Source organism: Apium graveolens, unplaced genomic scaffold (assembly GCF_009905375.1).
Source record: "Apium graveolens cultivar Ventura unplaced genomic scaffold, ASM990537v1 ctg6847, whole genome shotgun sequence".
Lineage (NCBI taxonomy): Eukaryota > Viridiplantae > Streptophyta > Magnoliopsida > Apiales > Apiaceae > Apium > Apium graveolens.
The window spans coordinates 73,901-82,875 of record NW_027419831.1 but is presented as its reverse complement, the minus strand read 5'-3'; the positions used below and the strand labels follow the sequence as shown (position 1 = coordinate 82,875).

General features: G+C 35.2%; 1 long non-coding RNA gene and 1 other non-coding gene across 2 annotated transcripts; both read right to left on the bottom strand.

The window, feature by feature from the left end:
- Positions 1 to 4,380: 4,380 nt before the first annotated feature.
- On the bottom strand, positions 4,381 to 4,487 carry LOC141703621 (small nucleolar RNA R71). Its single transcript, XR_012567618.1, has one exon. It is a non-coding gene; the product is annotated as a small nucleolar RNA R71 (small nucleolar RNA).
- Positions 4,488 to 7,849: 3,362 nt separating this feature from the next.
- On the bottom strand, positions 7,850 to 8,737 carry LOC141703617 (uncharacterized). Its single transcript, XR_012567614.1, has 2 exons — positions 8,504 to 8,737; positions 7,850 to 8,395 (listed from the first exon to the last, which is right to left on the bottom strand). It is a non-coding gene; the product is annotated as an uncharacterized LOC141703617 (long non-coding RNA).
- Positions 8,738 to 8,975: the final 238 nt, after the last annotated feature.

Below are 8,975 nucleotides of genomic sequence, written 5' to 3'. Positions count from 1 at the left end.
GGGAAAATATGTTAAGTGAATTTTTTGTTAAAATTAAAGGGGGAAGTGAACTGAAAAGCGGGGGGGAGTTAAGTAATTTTTATTTTTTTTTTAAAAGGCCATAGACAACGGTTAACAAAATGAACCGATGTCAAAGTTAAAAACATATTTGTGGCCTTTTTAATTTCTGAAGATAGACAACGGCTACTAAGTAAAACCGATGTCAATATGCGTATTCAACATCGCTTTTTACAAAACCGATGTTAAACTGCATTTTAACATCGGGTGCATTACATGCCGATGTCTAAGGACCGATATCGTATCTACTATTTCTAGTAGTGATTGCGCCCGCAACTGACGCCTCATACCTAAGAATGTTGGTTCTTCTCAGACGCTGCTTCTTTTTCAATTTTATAAATATTTTATTGAAACATGAATAAGGATGTCTTGCTCGTGCTAAAACTTTTTAGGCCTAATTTTGGAATCTAAACATACTTTTAATATTAACTGTTAAATATCGATTTTTTAAAAAAAAACTGTAAAATATCAACGTTTACTCAAGTACTCAACATATATTATATGTATGAGTTTTTTGTAGTAATATTATTATTTTTTTGGTTTTATGTTGAGTATCCATGTTCATTTATATCTTTGTTTTTCTCCTACAAATGTTTTAAATGCCTGCCCTACTATGCAGGATGAAAATTTCTGTAGTGTTTTAGAATTCGATTTGAAAGTTTTAGTTAAGTTCTATGAGTAAGTTTGTAATGAAAATAATATTAATAATTATGAAATATAATATTTAATTATTTTGTTATGTTAATTATTTATATAACACAAATTATATATTGATTAGTGGCACAAAATCATACTAATAAAAATTTTGTGTTGTAGTAGATTTATGGCAGAAACTTAGCCAGAATGTACCGGGAAGTTACTGCATTTCACAAATATGGGTTACAGTTAAATTTGACTTCCTACGATCAATTTTTATAATTTTACTGCTTTCGGTCAAATTTATAAATTTGACGGAATTCGGTCAAATTTGCTTTACGTTATGCGGCAAATTCACAATTTTTCAAATTTTAAATTTTTTAGCGGCACAATTCAAAAAAATTCAAATTTTAGGCGCCAATTTAAAAAAAATTCAAATTTCAAATTTTTCAAACATTTGGTCAAATTCAATCGGTCAATTTTTAGGCAGTCAAATTTGATCGGTCAAATTTATGTTAAATTTGACCAATTTTGCTAAATTTGACCAGTCTAAAAAGACCGACACAATTCGGTCAAATTTAACTAAATATGACCTCCGGCGGTCAAATTTAGCTAAATATGACCGAAAATTTTCAGTCAATTTAGTCGTTTTTGTTGTAGTGCTAGCATACAGGTCCTGCGAGGGATTTTTGTTTTTTTGGTACTCTAGACACATTGGCCCTACGAGGGATTATTTTGTTTATTTGGTCTTCTAGTCACATTGACCCGTCGAGGGATTGGTTTAGTTTATTTAGTATCTAGGAATACTGGCTCCTCGCGGAATGGGTTTAGTTTTTTTTTATGCTTTAGGCATATTGGTCCTTCGAGGGATTGCTTCAGTTTATTTGGTGCTCAATGCACATTGGTCATTCGTGGGAATGGTTAAGTTATTTAATGCTCTAAGAGCATTGGTTTAGTTTATCGGACACTCTAGGCATACTGGCCCTTCGCGAGATTTGATTAGATTTGAATATAGTTTGACTTTGGATACACTTTTTATTTTGTTAAGGATTGGATACAGTTTATTGACTTTGATTTATTTATTTGGAGTTTTTTTGGATTGGTTATTGTATTTGATTTTAAATTGGATATAGTTTTGATGGTTTCGTATTTGTTTTATTTTTAAGTTGTTTTGGTTATTGGATAACATGGATGGTTCTTTTTCTCTGGCTGACTGGATTTCTAATTAATTCTGATTTCAGTTTAGCTACACTTGGATTGCTCTGTTTTCTTTAGTGTTGTTGCATTTTTGAAGATTTCTTTTATGTTTGTTTGCTTTAGATTCTCTTGGGAGCTTTTTGTTATTTTGGATTCGTGACTCTATTTTTGGATTCGATTGGATACTCTTATTTTCTCTATTCTAGTTTTAAATCGTTTGGTTGCAGTTTTGAATTGTTTTGTTATGTGGCTCTGTTTTTTGTTTGGGAACCTCTAATTCACCATCATGAGTTTGAGGTTGAATGTTAAATTATGTAATATATTATAATTGGATAGTATTATTAATATAATAGTTTTTTGTTAGAATATTTTTTTTTTATTTGGTTGTTTGCTATATAAAGCCCCCCTCTTTCATCGTAATCGTTGTTTTTGGGGGGAGTGATGTAAAAGATGCGCAATACCAAATAAAATTTAGTATAGTTAATTTCACTTTGCATCTCTTTGATTTTAACATCATGCGTCTTGGCTTAAGAACTTTAATTACATTCTCTATGCATCCCTTAGGTTTCAATATCCTTAACCACTCGTGGACCGATTTTGTGTTAATTTTAACCGTGAAGTAACACTTGATTAAGGGTAAAACAGAGATAAAACATTTTTTTATTCCTATTCAATCGTTACTCTACGATCAAAATTGACTATAAATTGGCTAAAAGATGGTTATCGTAAGAGTATATAAAGCTAAAAGATACATATATATTGCATAAGTTATTAACCCAATTTGTGTTAAACTGAAATGAAGGAACGCAAAGTAAAATTAATATTGGAAATGCATATAATGATAATGTAATTAATGTAAAACTTGACTTTGACAATTATTTTTCTTGAATATTTGTGAACAAACTCTAGTTGTCCTTGCTGTAAAGTTGTACACAGTGCTTCAGCAGATTAACGTAAGGAATGCATATAAAATAGGCTCAGAAAAACCATAGCACACAAGCTTATCATTTTTTTTTAAACTTGTGTCCAACCTAAATGTAAACATTTGGAAGGAATGGAGGGAGTACTACTTTATAAACAAAAATAGTCAACAAATATTTAATTTATAAAAAAGGAAATTTTAAAAATTATATTTTAGCTAGCCATCTAAATCTATACGGGTATATAACTGAATATGCAACAGATATATTCGCATGATTCACATAAATTCACAATATTTAATATTCTAATATATTGAGACTCATATAATGGTGGTGGTCTTCAAGCTACAGGCTAGAAAGTCAGCTTCATATATATGTATCGCAACTGTTAAAAAAGAGGAAAAAACCAGTTGAAAGTGTTCCCTATATTGCTTAATAATCCCCCGGGCCACAGCCACACTACTGAACTTTAACCATACCACGCTTAGTATATATATAGTCAAACGTAACAACTAACACACAGCAAGCAGATGAATGCATGCAAGTTGATGAACATAATATTCCTCTAAGATTGTTAACAATATCCATGGAAATCGCTAATTAACCACAAATCACTCGTTGTCTTCTGCATGCTATAGGGAATTAGACTACATATACATAAAAATTAAACTCTCCACCCCCACACAGTTTGCGGTTTTGGCTGTATAAGCTGGTACTATTGTAAAAAATATATATATTAAACATTATTTAAGGAAGGGATAAATAATCAGATTTTGCAATTAGCTCTTGAAAATGAATCTATACAGTGCTACTAAAGAATGTTTTTATTTATACAACAACAACAGAGAGACTGAGAGAGATCAATATTAATTCATGGTTGCACGTGATGTCTGCGGCACTAGACAGCTGTTCATGAACAAAATTCTGGAACAACTTGTTTAAGTAAAATTGTTTTGTTTTCTTAAACCAGCTGATATTGAACATGAAAATTAGTTCCAATGACCATAAATGAGCTGTGTCTAGCATTTTGTTTGTTGGCTCACAGTGCTACTTAAACTCGAAATCACTTTGAGATCGGCTCGAACTCAGCTAATTCAACTAAACTCGTATAATATTTATTTAGATTCACTACAGCAAAACAAAATAAAACCTACCACACATTAGAAATTTAGGTGGGAGTAACGGACCATTTGTTGGTCCGTTAACAAGGTTAAACACGATCAAATGTTATAACCTACCAGTTTTAAACCCATCACATAAAGTGGACGCTTTTTAACCGACGATAAAACGGACCAATTCGGACTATTGGTTTAAACTGTTTTTTGAGTAATGATTACAAAAAATAAATTATTATTAATCACTTTAATGTTTTCACTGGTACATTTTTCTCATCATTCATTAATAATTTATCTACTATTTATTTTTATTTATCAAGTTACGCCTTTTCCCATTCTCCCTGAGGGACAAGGATAAGTGTTGGTTACACTCTCTGCCAGCAGGATCTATCACCACTTGGGAGGATCTCGCGCAAAAGTTTTTAACTAAATTCTTCCACATGGCGAAGACTGCTGTAATCACGAATGCTCTTACCCAGTTTGCTCAGCAAACAGGAGAATCTCTGTGTAAGGCTTGGGATCGATATAAGGAGATGCTAAGGAAGTTCCCACACCATGGCATGCCTGATTGGATGATTATCAACTATTTCTACAATAGATTGGGTGCTACGTCTAGACCCATGCTTGATGCAGCATTAGGAGGAGCCCTGTGGGCTAAAAGCTACGATGAAGCTTATCAACTTATTGAACTGATGGCTGCTAATGAGTACCAGAATCCTTCCCAGAGACTAATACAAGGGAAAGTTGCAGGAATTCTGGAGTTGGACGCAGTAACTGCTATCGCTGCTCAACTTAAGGCTTTGACGATGAAGGTGGACACTTTGGATAATTATGGAGTTAATCAAATCGCTACTGTCTATGAGCTATGTGATGGTGCCCATGATACTGATCAGTGCGTAATTTCTAGTGAATCAGCTCAGTTCGTGAGCAACTTCCAGCGATCGCAGCAACCAGTGCCATCCACCTATCATCCCAACAACTACAATCATCCCAATTTCAGTTGGAGCAATGCTCAGAATGCGGTTCAACACCCTTATCAGCAATACCCAGCTAAGCAGTATAACCCTCCTGGTTTTTAGCAACCACGGTATGCACCTAGACAGCAACTCCAGTTGTAACAAGCTAATGAAAAATCTGAATTATAGGAGTTGAAGCTTATGTGCAAAAGTCAAGCTGTTTCTATAAAGACCTTGGAAAATCAATTTGGGCAAATTGTCAATGCCTTGCTAAATCATCAGCCCGGTACACTACCTAGTGACACTGAAGTGCCAGGAAGGAAAGAAGCTAAAGAACAGGTAAAGGCAATCACTTTAAGGTCTGGAAAGGTTGCGAATCCCGAACAAACTCAAGAGTTGACTGTAGAAGCTGAGGCTGAGAAAGAGATCGAGCAACATGAGAAAGATGTGGAACCAAGGAAAACTACTATTGAGCACACTCCGCCTGAGGGTAATACATGGGAGAAACAGATCTATCCTCCACCACATTTTCCCAAGCGGCTACAGAAGAAAAAGCTAGACAAGCAATTCGAGAAGTTTCTGGAGGTGTTCAAGAAACTTCATATCAACATACCTTTTGCCGAGGCTCTTGAGCAGATGCCTATTTATGCAAAGTTTATGAAAGGTATTCTTTCTCGGAAGGTGAAGCTAGATGATTTAGAGACAGTCGCTCTCACGGAGGAATGCAGTGTTGTGCTGCAACAGAAGTGCCTCCGAAGCTTAAAGATCCAGGAAGCTTTACTATTCTGTGCACTATTGGAAAAGTGTCTTTTGACAGATGCTTATGTGACTTGGGAGCTAGCATTAATTTGATGCCCTTGTCAATCTTCAAGCAGTTGGACTTACCTGATCCCAAACTGACTTATATGACCTTGCAGTTGGCCGACCGTTCTATTATATATCCGTGAGGTATCATGGAGGATGTCTTGGTCAAGGTTGATAAACTCATCTTCCCTGCTGATTTTGTAATTCTTGATTTCGAGGAGGATAAGAAGATTCCCATAATCTTGGGAAGACCTTTTCTGGCGACAGGCCGCACCTTGATAGATGTGCAGAAGGGTGAGCTCACCATGCGAGTTCTGGATCAGGATGTCACTTTTAATATGTTCAATGCTATGAAATTCCCTACTGATAATAAGGAGTGCTTAAAAATGGAGTTGGTCGACTCGGTGGTAACATCGGAACTTGATCAATTGCTAAGGTCCGATGCCTTAGAGAAAGCCTTGTTGGGGAATTCAGATAGTGAAGATGATGAAGGGGAAGAACAATTGTAATATTTGAATGTTTCTCCTTGGAAAAGGAAGATTTATATGCCTTTTGAATCTCTTGCAATGGAGGAATTGAACAAATCTCCAAAACGCCTCAAGCCTTCTATTGAGGAAGCTCCCACTCTTGAGCTTAAGCCTTTACCTGAGCATTTGAGGTATGCGTTTTTAGGTGATGTATCTACTCTGCCTGTTATTATTGCATCTAACCTTTCAAGTAGTGACGAGGAAAAACTTTTGAGGATTCTGAGAGAGTTCAAATCGGCAATTGGATGGACTATAGAAGATATTAAGGGAATCAGCCCTTCTTATTGCATGCATAAAATTCTGTTAAAGGAAGGTAGCAAGCCTACGGTCGAGCAGCAAAGAAGACTTAATCATATCATGAAGGAAGTAGTGAAGAAGGAAATTCTTAAGTGGCTAGATGCAGGGATCATCTACCCTATTTCTGATAGTTCATGGGTAAGCCCGGTTCAATGTGTGCCGAAGAAAGGTGGAATTACTGTGGTAGCAAATGAGAAGAATGAGCTTATTCCTACAAGGACAATCACGGGGTGGAGAGTTTGCATGGACTACAGAAAGCTAAACAAAGCCACTAGGAAGGATCACTTCCCTTTGCCCTTCATTGATTAGATGCTCGACAGGTTGGCCAGTCATGAGTACTATTGTCTTCTGGATGGCTATTCGGGTTACAATCAAATTTGTATCGCTCCAAAAGATCAGGAGAAAACTACCTTCACTTGTCCATTTCGACTAATGACAGAGTGATATTTTTGATACAAATTTTTAAATTAGTGACTCATCTGAGTCAGTTTTGTAATCAGTGACTTACTTGATACATTTGCACGCAGTAAGTGACTTACTTGATGTTTAACCCGTTATATTTATAAATTCAACACTTAGTTTTTTTTATAAAAGAACTATCAAACATATTTTTATCACGTAAAAAGAACTATCAAACTTATTGTTATCACCATTCTTGACATTGTTTAAAGTACCCTCAATAAAACTTGTAATTTGCATTAATTATAGATATATATATATATATATTAAAACTTTTGACATCGACAATTTGAAAGGTAACTTACAATTTCTAAAGTGTCTCAATAATTTAAAATAATATTGGATATGTTCTCAAAACTCTGACTTAAAAATTAAAATGATATAGACTATAAGAAAAATGTAGAGTATGAGTGTGTATATGGTTATAAGATAAATACCATTATTTGATCTCAATGTTATGTGTAAAAATATAAAATATACTCCCTTACTTCCCATTTGTTTACACTTTTTTTTTATGTCACTACCAATTATTTATATTTCAAAATTTTTCAAAAATAGTTAAATTTTTATAATTTTTAAAATAATCACATCTACTACATATGCTAGGGATGGAGGGAGTACTCCTTCAACAATAGTCTAGTAAAAAATATGTATGAACTATTAATGTAAAACTTGACTTTGACAATTATTCTGCTTGATTATATGTGAACAACCTCGAGTTGTCCTTGCTGTAAAAGTGGTACACAGTGCTGCTGACAACCATTACGATTAAAATAAGAATCTGTAACTATTACAATAATATTAATTTGTTATAGAACTGTTGAATATAAAAGCAGCAAATGAAGGTACCTAATGCATATAAAATAGGCTCTGAAAAACCATAGCACACAACCTGGCTTGTATATAAATTACTCGAGGGATCAATTATTACAAAGAGGGAGGTTATAGATACCTTCCCGAGCACACTTTATTCTGTGGTGATCTCTCTTATAACACAAAGCTTGGCGAAGAACAAACACACTGATACAAATAGTAAAGTACGTAGTACATTTATTTTGATAGAATGCTACATGCATCCATCAATATTATTTGTTTTATTCATTACATCTATTAAGTGATGTATATTAAATACATCTTAGATGTTTAAATCAACCGGAAAGGACCAAGGATCATGGTGACACCATTCAACGAGTTAGCTACGATCCCAGTTACGGTAGCTACAAGATTTCCAACGGCGGGGAGGGTGGCGTTGCAGTTAGACAGAGGGGTGGTAACAACTACTCTACATTGGCCAGAGCCAAACAACAGAGAAATAATGTTGGTTAAAAGGCTTAGTACAGAACGGATAATCAAGGTAAAACCCCCTTGTGCATTTGTTGTTGTATTTGCCAAAGTTGTATTTCCGCAGCGCAGTTCCACCGACGCATCTGCATGTTCAAGTACGTGCGTTAACAACGACATACAAATTAAATATTGGTCTTTTATCTATATATAAATTATAGTTGAAGTGCACTGCATATTATATGTGTACTCACTAGGGAAAGGTGGGGGCATAGTCCCATTCATGGGAAGGGTGGTATTGACGGCACAAGAGACGACCCCGCTGGCTGTGATGGTAACGGTCGGTAAAAGGCTTTGAGCTTCAACAGAGGACGGAGCCGCCATGAATGCGGAAATCAAAACCAAGAGGCTGAGGAAGACAGAGCTGTTAAGGGAGGCCATTGATGAGTTTCCAACTTGAAAATGAGGAAAAACTAAAAGGTGTTTATATGTTGTTTTGATGGGAATTTCAGTATTGTGGACATGCTTATTTATACTACTCTATCTGGGCTAGTGACAGGGTTGGCTGACATCAAAGCAGTCACGTACTGTTGTCTTTCAATAGGGGTCATAGTTTGAACAATATTGTCGTCTAAAGGCATGCCATGACAACTGGTGATGCAAATGACAAAATTGCCGCCCTCTATTCCCTGATCACTTTCAATTCAAATGAGGGTTTATCTAGGG